This window comes from Thalassophryne amazonica, chromosome 17 (genome assembly GCF_902500255.1).
Source record: "Thalassophryne amazonica chromosome 17, fThaAma1.1, whole genome shotgun sequence".
Taxonomy (NCBI): domain Eukaryota; kingdom Metazoa; phylum Chordata; class Actinopteri; order Batrachoidiformes; family Batrachoididae; genus Thalassophryne; species Thalassophryne amazonica.
In genome coordinates this window covers 31,838,315-31,851,139 of record NC_047119.1, presented here as the reverse complement: position 1 = coordinate 31,851,139, position 12,825 = coordinate 31,838,315, and positions in this window count along the sequence as shown.

Sequence of the window (12,825 nt, the reverse complement as noted above, 5' to 3'; positions counted from 1 at the left end):
TTCGAGCGCGTGCAGCTGCAGCTTCCTCTGTAACTCAGGAGGTGATTAGAGCCGTTTTCAACAGCCAATTTGCACAATAAAATGATTAATCTGCCACAAAATAATTATTTTATATTCGCAGCATCCAGTGCAGAGTGCGTGGCAGCCGGTAGAACAAAGAACGGCATCCAGCTGTGAACACAGCGCATCTGATTTGCATCCGCTGCAAATCAGATGCAAAGCAGATGTAATAAAAACGCTTTATTTGTGGCCAATCTGTATGCAGTCGCTACAACTTATTTTAGTTCAAGATGTGGACATGATGGGCATGCAAAATATCCGTTTTACACACTGTCCCAGTCCGCTGCCAAGCCGCAAATCCCTATCAGTTGCGGATATCAGCAGATGACTGTGAATATACAGCGCATAGATTGAATATGTATTGTGTGTGTACTGAGTATGTATGGAGTATGTAAGGCGGATGTCATCCACAGCCAAAATTTTGTGCAGCTCAAAAATCCTGGTAACGGAAAAACGTGCCTCTGCAGATAATTGCAGACGTGTGCGGGTGTCAGCCGACTCATACAAGCATGTTTCATGCATATTGCGGATGTTAAACGAATATGAGCCAATTTTGTGTGCAATCCATATGCAAATCCTCCTAAACGCCAGTGGGACAGGACTCTTAGTAACACTCAAATGAGTTAGGTTGATCAAAATTATCTTAAGATCTTAATAGTCTTAAGATCTTTACTCAGTTTGGACAAACAATTCATTTAAGTGTTACTAAGTGAAAATTTTTCATGAGGTTTTCTCTTTTGCCAGTGCAGGAGAATCTTCATTTTGCTGCTTAAAGATGGTGTCATGAAAAAAAGTGAAAAAGATCACAGTTAGATTACTTTTTTCCTCTCCCTCTGTTTGAGGTGTGGCTCCAGCCAGATGTGGGAGTGGGTGTCGTTTTCTGCAGGCTTTCCATCCTGGACACCAGCATGGACTCCCAAAATTTCCTGTATATTTGTATTGTCTATTGTGTCAGTAGCATAGTCCAAGCAGAGGGTCACCCCTTAGAGTCTGGTCTGCTTAAGGTTTCTTCCTCACTATCATCAGAGGAAGTTTTTCCTTACCTTTGTCGCCTGTGTGCTTGGTCTGGGGGTTAGTAATGTTAGACCTTACTTGTGTGAAGCACCTTGAGGCACCTTTGTTGTGATTTGGCGCTATATAAATGAAATAAATTGAATTGTAATAAAGTTTTTGCTTTCTGATGAGCATGATGCTGCCATCCACATGGCTACAGAACTATATGCTCTGATAAGTTTGAAATTAATGCAAATTATTTTTGCTGCTGTGTTTGTAGTCACCAGATCTCCACTCCAAAGTGATGGAACACAATTTGCAAGGATGCACTATTTTTCTTGCAGCTCAACTAATGACACATTTTACTTTTCTGGAAGTTTATATCACATACCACTGCAAAACATTGATTAGAGCAGCAGCATTATGAGAGTTTTATATATATATATATATATATATATATATATATATATATATATATATATATATATATATATATATATATATATATATATATATATATATATATAAATTTTATCATGAAGTTTCCAGTGGCGGCACAGACCACCTCCATCTACAGAGCTGAACACGCTTTTGTTTCTTTTATGACTTCTTCAACCATCACTTTGTTTGATAAAAAAAAAAACTTTTCATGTTGTCATTATGGGGTGTTGTGTGTAGAACTTTGAGGAAAAAAAGAATTGCATCCATTTTGGAATAAGGCTGTAACATAATAAAAAATGTGGAAAAAGTGAAGCGCTGTGAATACTTTCCAGATGTACCGTAGCCATCCAGAATTTCAGCTTCATGTTTTTAGCTTTTGGTTACTTGTTTTTTTGGGGAGTGGGGGTGGGGTGAGATTCTTGTATAATTTTAGTTTTGCAGTTATTTTCTCGAGTCATCTTATTATGTCATCTTTTTTTAGTGGGGTTTTCTTGCTTTACCTTTATTCATCTCCTCTCCATGTGCCCTGTTCTCTGCAGAGTCTTTTGATAGATAGACAGAGACGTCTGGATGTGCTGTTTACATGGTGACTAATGCTATTGAAAGTGTCAGACGCATTATAACCTGCTGTGATGAAGTCTGGGGCCAGACAGCCACAAATATAATCCTCTCAGAGGAAATTAAAAGAAGAATCGGTATGTTTCATAAAGTCCCTGCTTCAGATGAGCCTTCTCAGAAAAATAATAATAATGAAAAATAATAAATACAGAGGCAGTATTATATTTTCAAATGAGTTAGGTTGAACAAAATTATCTTAAGATCTTAATAGTCTTAAGATCTTTACTATGAGGTTTTCTCTTTTGCCAGTGCAGGAGAATCTTCATTTTGCTGCTTGAACATGGTGTCATGACACACTTAAATTACTTTGTTGTTTTTGCTTTGTCTTTTCTCAATTTTGAGTATGTGTGTGTGTGGCAAGATACAATATAACGTTGAGCTTTAATGCTATGCATGCATGTTTATAATGCAGACTTTCAGCTTTAATTCAAGCGATTTTCCAGCCATATTGCATTAACCATTTGTATATATTTTCAGAGGCTATAGGTAATTGGACAAACTAAATATAAAGATTATTTTTTTAATTAAAATCATCGCTTTTACAGACAGATTTCTTTAAACAAGTCACGGAATGGATACACAAACATTTCCTAATTGCAAAACATGCACTGGACTTCATTTAAATCAATCATTGAGAAATACAAACAAGTGGCACAGTATGTATGATAAATCTGTCTGAAGCCGGCTGTTCTCAACAATAGAATGATTGTGCAAGGAGATTAGTGAGGGAAGCCACCAAAAGATCCAAACAAGGAGTTATAGGCTTCTGTGGCTGTGATTGGAGAAACTGTGTATAATCTTAACTGTTGCATCACCAGTTATACAGCATCATGGTTGGGTAGAACAGCATATTTTCATATTTCAGTTTATTTTTCAATTCAATTTTTTTTTTAATACAGTGCCAAACCACAACAAAGCTGCCTCAAGGCTCTTCACACGAGTAACGTCTAACCTTAGCAAGCCCTAGAGCAAGCACACAGGCGACAGTGGTAAGGAAAAACTCCCTCTGATGATAGTGAGGAAGAAACCTGAAGCAGACCAGACTCAGAGGGGTGACCCACTGCTTAGGCCAATCTAACAATTACAAGGTTTTTACAAAGTTTTTACCAAGGTAAAGAAAAGAGGAAACAGAAAAACCAGAATAGCGTCAAAAACAAAGTTCATTACTGAGATGAGCATGCAGTCATTGGTGCCACGTCAGAGCGTCATGAGATCAGTCCAGCACCCTGGGGTGCAGGACCAGCATCCATCCATAGCCTCGTTAGTTTTCATACAAGAAAACAGATCAAATCAATGCTTGTGTCTCCCACGTGCCTTCTGGCAAACGGCTAAATTTGCTTTTTTTTTTTTCTTTTTAGAAAAATCTTTCTTTGAGTCACTTCACCATGAATCTGTAAGGCTGCAATTCCTAAAATGATATTTTTGTTAACCCCCTTGAATTAAAACAGAGATTCCACACTACAAGCACATCTTAATTGTTTAATTTCAATTTCATTGTGGTGGTTTACAGATGCACAATAACAAAAGTTAAGTCAGTGTCCATATACTTACAGTGGGGCACAAAAGTATTTAGTCAGCCCAGACTGTGCACGTTCTCCTACTTAGAAAGATGAGAGAGCTCTGTAATTTTCAACATAGGTACACTTCATTTATGAGAGACAAAATGAGAAAAAGAAATCCAGAAAATCACATTGTAGGATTTTTAAATAATTTATTTGTAAATTATTGCTGTGCTGTGTGACATACTGTACTAGCCACAGTTTGTCCATCACGAACACCATGCACGTGGCACCAGGACACCCTGAGCTGGAGGTCGATGATCGACTTTGTAGTCATATCATTTGACCTTCGGCAACGTGTCTCGGACACTCGGGTGAAGAAAGGGGCTGAGCTGTCGACCGATCACCACCTGGTGGTCAGTTGGATTCGCTGGGAGGGGAGGAAGCCGGTCAGACCTGTGAGGGTCTGCTGGGAAAGACTGGCGGAATCCTCTGTCAGTGAGGTCTTCAACTCCCACCTCCAGGAGAGCTTCTCCCAGATCCCGGGGGAGGTTGGAGACATGGAGTCCGAGTGGACCATGTTCTCCACCTCCATTGTCGATGCAGCCGCTAGTAGCTGTGGTCGCAAGGTCTCTGGTGCCTGTCACGGTGGCAATCCCCAAACCCGGTGGTGGACACCGGAAGTAAGGGATGCCATCAAGCTGAAGAAGGAGTCCTACTTGTCTTTGTTGGTAAGTGGGACCCTGGAGGCAGCTGACAGGTAGGCCAAGCGTGCTGCAGCCTGTGCGGTCGCAGAGGCAAAAACTCGGGTCTGGGAGGAGTTCGGGGAGGCCATGGAGGAGGACTATCGGTTGGCCTCGAAGAAATTCTGGCAAACTGTCCGACGCCTCAGGAGGCAGAAGCAGCTCTCCGCCAACACTATCTATAGTGCGGGTGGGGAGCTGTCGACCCTGACTGGGGATGTTGTCAGGCGGTGAAAGGAATACTTTGAGGATCTCCTCAATCCCATCATCATGTCTTCCGAAGAGGAAGCAGAGACTGGGGACTCAGGGGGAGACTCATCCGTCACCCAGGCTGAAGTCACAGAGGTGGTCAGAAAGCTCCTTGGTGGCAAGGCTCCTGGGGTGGATGAAATCCATCCTGAGTAGGGATGGGTATCGAGAACCGGTTCCTTTCGGGTATCGTTAAGAAATGATTCGATCCACCGACATCAATAAGCTTTTTGCTTAACGATTCCGTTATCGGTCCTTTAGAGTGGCCGTTGGTTTTGGGGGTGTTTGTCAGGAAAATGATCATTTCTCTACATTGATTACAGACCTGCAGCGGGTCTGTAATCAACTTTTCTGCAACGCGGCTTTGCTTTGAACCTATCGAAGCAGTGGTTCGCAGATTGAAGCAGTGCTTCGATCTATTGCATCATTTATTCATTTTTTTCCTTTCGCTGTATCTTAATTTTCACCCGCTAAAACCCTAAAGAGCATATGTCTGTGAGTATTATTTACCTTTTTATGTTAAACCAACCTATTATGGTCTTCTGAAAAAGTTGATAGATGTATTTTATAACTTAAAAACGGGAGCAATGCTAACGTGTTAGCATGTCTATGGCATTTTCAATGTTAAAGTTAGCATTAAGCAGTTTCAGCTGTCATCACGTTCGGGTGCATTTGTTTTCTGTATAATAAGCGTTGTTGTAAAAGAGTCAAATGTATTACAAATTGTAATTTTTTTAAAATGTATTTTTGTTTATATATTAATAATCTAATGATTAGTTATTATATACAACAGAAAATATAAAACCAACTAACAATGAACATACATAAATAAATACATACATACATACATACATACAGAAATAAATGTGTTTCCTGTGAACACTTAGTGACTCTTACACCTCCACTCCATCCCTGTCTTATTTAAGTTTAATGACTTAATTTTTTTTTTTTTTTCGGTCAAACCATATTTTCAATGTGTTCATTTCTTCAGTGATTTCCTCCAGAACTATCTGCCAAGCTAGAAAACTGCTGCATGCTAGTAAGAGCAGAATACTACTGGAATGAATGTGAATAAGGAAAGTTGGGTTTTTTCTCACTAAATGGATGCTGCACTCACTGCAGTCTATTGTCTGGAATAGTCCCAGATTGCATTTCAAAGCTTCTAGAATTCAAACATTTTCATGCAGGTGGTGTTGGGGGGTAATTTTGGGTTTCAGCTTTTTTTGTTTTTCACCACTTTCATCCCTGAATATGTCAATCGTGAGTCACTTTTGTGCGGATTAAAGTTACTAACTGGGACTCCTGTCTTGTTGCAAGAAAGAAACAAGAATCATCCTCCGTTCTGTTCACACAGCTCCAAACGCTGCGCAGCTCTCTGCCGAGTCAAGTTAGAACGATAGAGTCCAGTCGGAATTAATAACTTCAAAGTGAAACACCATTTTGTTTATTTTTATTTATGTCCAGAGATCAAGGATACAGTGACCAATTTCAAATTTATTTACTATAAGACTCAATGAAATACATAGAAAACCTGTAAAGCCTACTTTTAGTACAAAATTCACAAGAGGTATCGATAAGCCCCAACCAGTCCCAGCAGAAGACTGCCCCTCCCTGAGCCTGGTTCTGCTGGAGGTTTCTTCCTGTTAAAAGGGAGTTTTTCCTTCCCACTGTAGCCAAGTGCTTGCTCACAGGGGGTCGTTTTGACCGTTGGGGTTTTACATCATTATTGTATGGCCTTGCCTTACAATATAAAGCGCCTTGGGGCAACTGTTTGTTGTGATTTGGCGCTATATAAAAAAAAAATTGATTGATTGATTGATTGATAAGGGAATCAATAAGGAATCAGATAGATAATGGCATCGATATCGATAAAATCTTATCAATACCCATCCCTAGTCCTGAGTACCTTAAGTCTCTGGATGTTGTGGGACTGTCTTGGTTGACACGCCTCTGCAACATTGCGTGGCGGTCGGGGGCAGTGCCTCTGGATTGGCAGACCAGGGTGGTGGTCCCTCTGTTTAAGAAGGGGGACCGGAGAGTGTGTTACAACTACAGGGGGATCACACTCCTCAGCCTCCCCGGTAAGGTCTATTCCAGAGAACTGGAGAGGAGAATTCGACCGATAGTCGAACCTCGTATTCAGGAGGAGCAGTGTGGTTTTCGTCCTGGTTGCGGCACACTGGGCCAGCTCTACACCCTCCATTGGGTGCTTGAGGGTTCATGGGAGTTCGCCCAACCATTCCACATGTGCTTTGTGGATCTGGAGAAGGTGTTCGACCGTGTCCCTCGAGGCACCCTGTGGGGGGTGCTCCGGGAGTACGGGGTCCAGGGTCCTTTGCTAAGGGCTATCCGGTCCCTGTACGACCGCAGCAGGAGCTTGGTTCGCAATGCCGTTAGTAAGTCAAACCTGTTTCCAGTGCACGTTGGCCTCTGCCAGGGCTGTCCTTTGTCTCCGGTTCTGTTCATTACTTTTATGGACAGAATTTCTAGGCGCAGCCAGGGTGTAGAGGGGGTCCGGTTTGGGAACCACAGAATCTCATCTCTGCTGTTTGCGGACGATGTGGTTCTGTTGGTTTCCTCAAATCAGGACCTTCAGCGTGCATTGGGGCGGTTTGCAGCCAAGTGTGAAGCGTCTGGGATGAAAATCAGCACCTCCAAATCCGAGGCCATGGTTCTCAACCGGAAAAAGGTGCCTTGCCCTCTTCAGGTCGGTGGGGTGTCCTTGCCTCAAGTGGAGGAGTTTAAGTATCTCGGGGTCTTGTTCATGAGTGAGGGACAGATGAAGCGTGAGATCAACAGAAGGATCGGTGCAGCATTTGCAGTGATCGGACCGTCGTGGTGAAGAGAGAGCTGAGTAGGGGCAAAGCTCTCAATTTACCGATCGATCTACGTTCTGACCCTCACCTATGGTCATGAGATTTGGCTCATGACCAAAAGAACAAGATCGCGAGTACAAGCGCCCGAGATGAGTTTCCTCCACAGGGTGGCTGGGCACTCCCTTGGAGAGAGGGTGAGGAGCTCGGTCACTTGGAAGGAGCTCGGAGTTGAGCCGCTACTCCTCCATGTCGAAAGGAGCCAGCTGAGGTGGCTCGGACATCTTTTCTGGATGCCCCCTGGACGCCTCGCTGGAGAAGTGTTCCGGGCACGTCCCATCGGGAGGAGGCCCCAGGGAAGACCCAGGACACGCTGGAGGGACTATGTCTCTCAGCTGGCTTGGGAATGTCTCGGGGTTCCCTCGGAGTTGCTGGGGGAGGTGTGTGTGGATCGGGAGGTCTGGGCGGCTTTGCTTGAGCTGCTGCCCCGCGACCCGACCCTGGATGAAGTGAAGAAGATGGATGGATGGATGGGCACAATTCAGCCAATCATCTAACAGCTAATTAGTCAAGTTACCTTTTTCATGAGCAGATTAGCTTTTTGATAACGTTAAGTCAGCTAACTTAAAAATGAATTAGATGGTCAAAAATGTCTGTAAAGCATAAATTCACACGTGTGTTCCTGTTGGAGCTTGTACACCAATCCAATAAGCAAAATCAACATGTCACCCAAAGGCGACTAGCTCCACATCAATGAGATGGAGAAGCAGGGTGTCAAGCTAGAATAAATGTATTAATTATTAAAATCATTTTCTATGTGTATTTTTATTTCTTAATACTTTTTGTACTGTGAGTAAACCATGTTAAATGGAAACCACTTTTTCATCTGATCAAGGCATGCTAAACCTTCTTGGGAACATACATGTTTTTGATTACATTTCAAAATATTTTGTGTCCATTTTTCTGGATTTCAAACCCAAAAGCAAAGCTAAAGTTAAACTCATATAACAAAAGTTAACGGTTATTGGCAGCTTTTGCTAAATACTTTTGCGGTTCAGCTGTTTAACATCATCACAGTTAACATTTTGGTTGTTATTGGTTGCTTTTGCTAAATGTTTTAGCAGTTCATCACTTGATTCGTATCACTGTTAGCTTTTCAGTTAGTTGTTGCGGTATGTTTTATCATCTTAAAACTGATTGGATTTGGATGGATGAGATTTATTGTCATTGTCATTACAAGTGCAATAACAAGATTATGTCCACACTCAAATTGCCACAGACAAGGCACAGCAATTAATTCACAATTATTACTTGTTTACCGTAATAATAACACACATCAGAATTAAGACAACACATATACATTTGACATTGTTTATGTGCACTAAACTTGAAACAGTCCGTTTTCTGAATTAAGGCAACGTGAGTGTGTGGTAGCCGCAGCATCATGAGTCACGCTGCCTCTAGCTTGGGAGGAACGGGGACGTGCTGCAGCTAAAACTGCGCAGCCCCCGGAGGAGAAAAGGGGTGGCGTGAGCAGTGGCTGGTATGGGGTGTGTGATGGGGGCAGGAGGGGAGGTGGAGCATGCTTTCAGTCCTTGTCCATGTGTGAATCAGTTTCTGTCCTTGTGTATTGGAGTTAGAGAAGATAAGGAGGCAGCCGAATGTTCACCAAGGCCATAGAGATTCTTCTGGAGGAAAACAACGGGGCATTTTGTCCTTCAGAGGCTGATAAGCCTGCCGTGTTTGTGGTTGAGCAGTAAAAAACACTTTTACAGTCTCACATGAACAATCCAGATCCCAATTATGAATATTCCCCAGTCTCTGAAGTCGTCCACTGCAAGGTGCGCATTTGCTCTGAGATGTTAACCAATTTGCATCTGAGTTCAAGGGAAGGGTTAATGCAGTCTGAGAATGCATCGCCTTGCCCAACTCATCAATCATAACGGACAAGTGAGGGGTCATGGTTTTGGTGGCAGCCATCTTGTAAATTTTCTGATAGGTCAGGGCAGCACATAAGCCAATAAGTACCATCCCTCCTACTATGAAACCAAATATAAATAAATCCTTGACGTCCTCCACAGAGAATGGCGCAAAGCATGTGACTCGCCACGTCTCCTAGGCTTCGAGAATATAGCCCGCAGGGTAGGTTCCATCTGGGCACGCAGGGTCCCCCGGCCCTGAACTTCTTGTAGAAAAGATGGTGTCAACAGCGTTCAGAGACCAGCTGATCAATTCCATGGTTAATCCAATATAGTTTGAAGAATTCGGGACTTTGAAGGTTGGAGCAGAGATAGAGGAGAGAGGAGGAGATGCGACTGCCCTCACCAGAGTCCCAAGCTGTTTGTTGTATTGATCTTGGCATGCTAAACCTTTTTGGTAACATCCACATTTTTGATTACATTTCAAAATAGTTTTTGTCTGTTTATCATGATTTCAGAGCCAAAAATGCAGCGAAAGTGAAATTCATATTCTAAAAGTAAACATTCATCAGCAGCTTCTGCTAATTAGTTTTTTTTTTTAAACAGTTTAGCGGATTAGCATGATCGCAGTTAACTTTCGGTTTACAATTGCTTGTGCTGAATGTTTTATCAGTTTTACATTAACACTTAACTTTTCAGCAGCTGCTTTTGCTAAATGTTTTCGCAGTTCTTCAATTTATCGGTATCACTGTTAACTTTTCAGTTAGTGGATTAGAAGTTATCAACGCTAACCTTTAGGTTAGCTGTGCAAGCCACTGTAGGAATGTTTTTGCTGGTCGTGACAGGCCAGAAAAATGTGATAGATGTAGTCTCTGCTTTCAAAATGTACATTTTTACTGGGTGTCCTTGAAGATATCCACTGAAAACTTAATTTGTATCAGTTATTGTCTTGATAAGAGCAGAGAAACTCAATACTTTTGTACTGTCTGTCCTTGTGCTTCTTGTCTCCCTACAGGTCTGTCTCACTCCTGCAGCCACTGAAGTTATTTTTAGCGTCCTGACTTCCAGAGAGCTTCTAGTTTCTCGATGCTTAACGCATCACAGCAGGCCTTAATTGAGGATGTGTGTTCACCGGAAGAGGACATTTCTTTTATTTTTCCCCTTTCCTCATAAATGTTGCATTTTTTTCTCTCCTCTGAATTTGTTATAAAGACTCACATGCATGGGTGCATTTGAGCTTGTGTGCATATATTTGTCTGCAGCTGTGCCACAAATATCCACCACTACTCATCCTTTTGTGTGCTGAGAGGCATGAAAAATGCAGACGTCAAATGTAAAATTAAAACTGCCATCATGACAGCTTCAAAAGTGTTCGTCAACACTGTTAAATGATATTTTGGGGTGAAATCAGGTCACAGCCAGATTTATAAGTAACAGAAACATAAAAATATACAATATTTCACTTTATTTGGGTTGATTTTATCCCCCAGCAGTTTATAGGCAGATGCCCTTCTTTGTACAAAGGCTTAACAAGTCTTTTGAGGTGGTGGTGCTTGAGGATACACACAGGCATGCCTCACTGAATAAGTAAGAAGGATTTTCAGACATGAATATCAACCAAATCTAAGCTGAAGTCTCTTGTGCCTTCTAACAAACACCAGCTGAAATTTAATCTTTCTGATGGAAGTGCATGGTAAATCTTTATGGAGTCAGCAGTTCTACTGTTAAGACTTACAAAACTAGAAGCAGTTAAAAACATATTCCATATTGATATGTTTGTGGCCACAATCACAATGGCAAAGGGGTACAATGATCTAGAATCCTGCCATCGGAAGAAGGCAAGGACGGAGCCTGTCCCAGCAGACAGGGACCTACTGGTGGCAGTGGGGGGTGGAGGAAGCAGAGTCTTTGCCAACAACTCCAAGTAGCAAAGAGGTGAATCAGAACTGACATTTTTATACAACGTGTATGTTTCCTATTGATTGTGAAGCTGTGACTAAATGAAGACGAGTTGCTTCCTGTTAGAGATGCAGCTGTTGTTGACTAAGCAAATCTGAATGAAATCTTGATATTTGAGTCTTCCTGGTAGAACTTACATTACCTTACATTTCTCATAAACTAAGTGACTGTGCAAGAAGACTCATGAGGGAAGTCACCAAGACACCAATGATTCTTCTCTGTTGCGCTCTACCATGAAGCTGTATAACTGGTGATCCAGCAGACAAAAGCTGCATTGTGCAGAGTTTCTACAACCACAAAAGCCTATAACTACTCCAGAATGATCATGGGTGTCTTGGTGGCTTCCCTCACCTGCATGGTCAATCCGTTTTTGAGAACTGCCTACTCCAGTTGCATTTACCATACTGTTTGTATTTCTTAATGACTGATGTGAATGAAGTCCAAGACATATTCAAGTGACTTGGAAATGTTCATGTATCCATCCCCTCATGTGTCAAAAGAAAACAGGCTGTAAGTGATCATTTGTCAACAAAAATCCATCCATGCATCCATTTTCTATACCTGCTTACTCCAACTGTGGGTCATGGGGTGGTGGTGGGGAGACTGGAACCTATTCCAGCAGTCATGGGGCATGAGGCGGGGTAAACTCTGGACAGGAGGTCAGTCTTTCACAGGGCAACACATAGACAGACAAACATTCACACCTGGCTGCCCATCTAGAGTAAATTTGAAGTTTCCAATTCACCTAACATGCATGTCTTTTGGATGTGGCAGGAAGCCGGAGCACCCGGAAAGTGGGTATTGAACCCATGACCTTCTTCAACAAACATCCTTGTACTTACCCCTGTAAAACCCAAATATAGAAAAACACAGATTTTTTTTTAAACCATTCAGATGTTGTTGTAGGAGGCCCTGAAAATGAAGTGTTTACAAAAAATTTTATGTTTTTTAAGTTTTTACAGAAATGTTGTTGATGGGGTGGATGGTCAGGAATTGCTGGACACAAATGCACGGCTCAAACAAACAGCTCTGGTTTTTAGAAGGCTTCATTGCATTGGATAGCAGGGTACACGAGTAGGCACTCCAGAAAAAGCAGCAGTACAAAAAACATCAGGCAAAAAGGTGTGGTCAAAGCAACAGGCTGGAGGTCAGATACACACAAAGAGGCAGGCAGGACTATGGAACGCAGGTACAGCATTGGAATGAAGACACAAGGCACAACAAATTGGCGAGGAACTAACACAGCCAGTGAGCTTATATAACCCCATGTGATAATCAACAAATCAGGAACAGATGGGCATGGAAAGTTCCAGAATAAGGGCATGGCCAGAGAGAGGGAAACACCCATCACCAAGAGACAAACAAGAGAGATAGAGACAGACAGACCCAAGCAGAAAAACCCAGCAAGAGAAAGAACACACACACACACACAAAAAAACAAAACAAAACAGACTAAATAATCAAACAGAAAACCAGACAAAGATTCAAAATCTGACAGTTATAACTTTTACTGCAACATCTCTTCACCTTC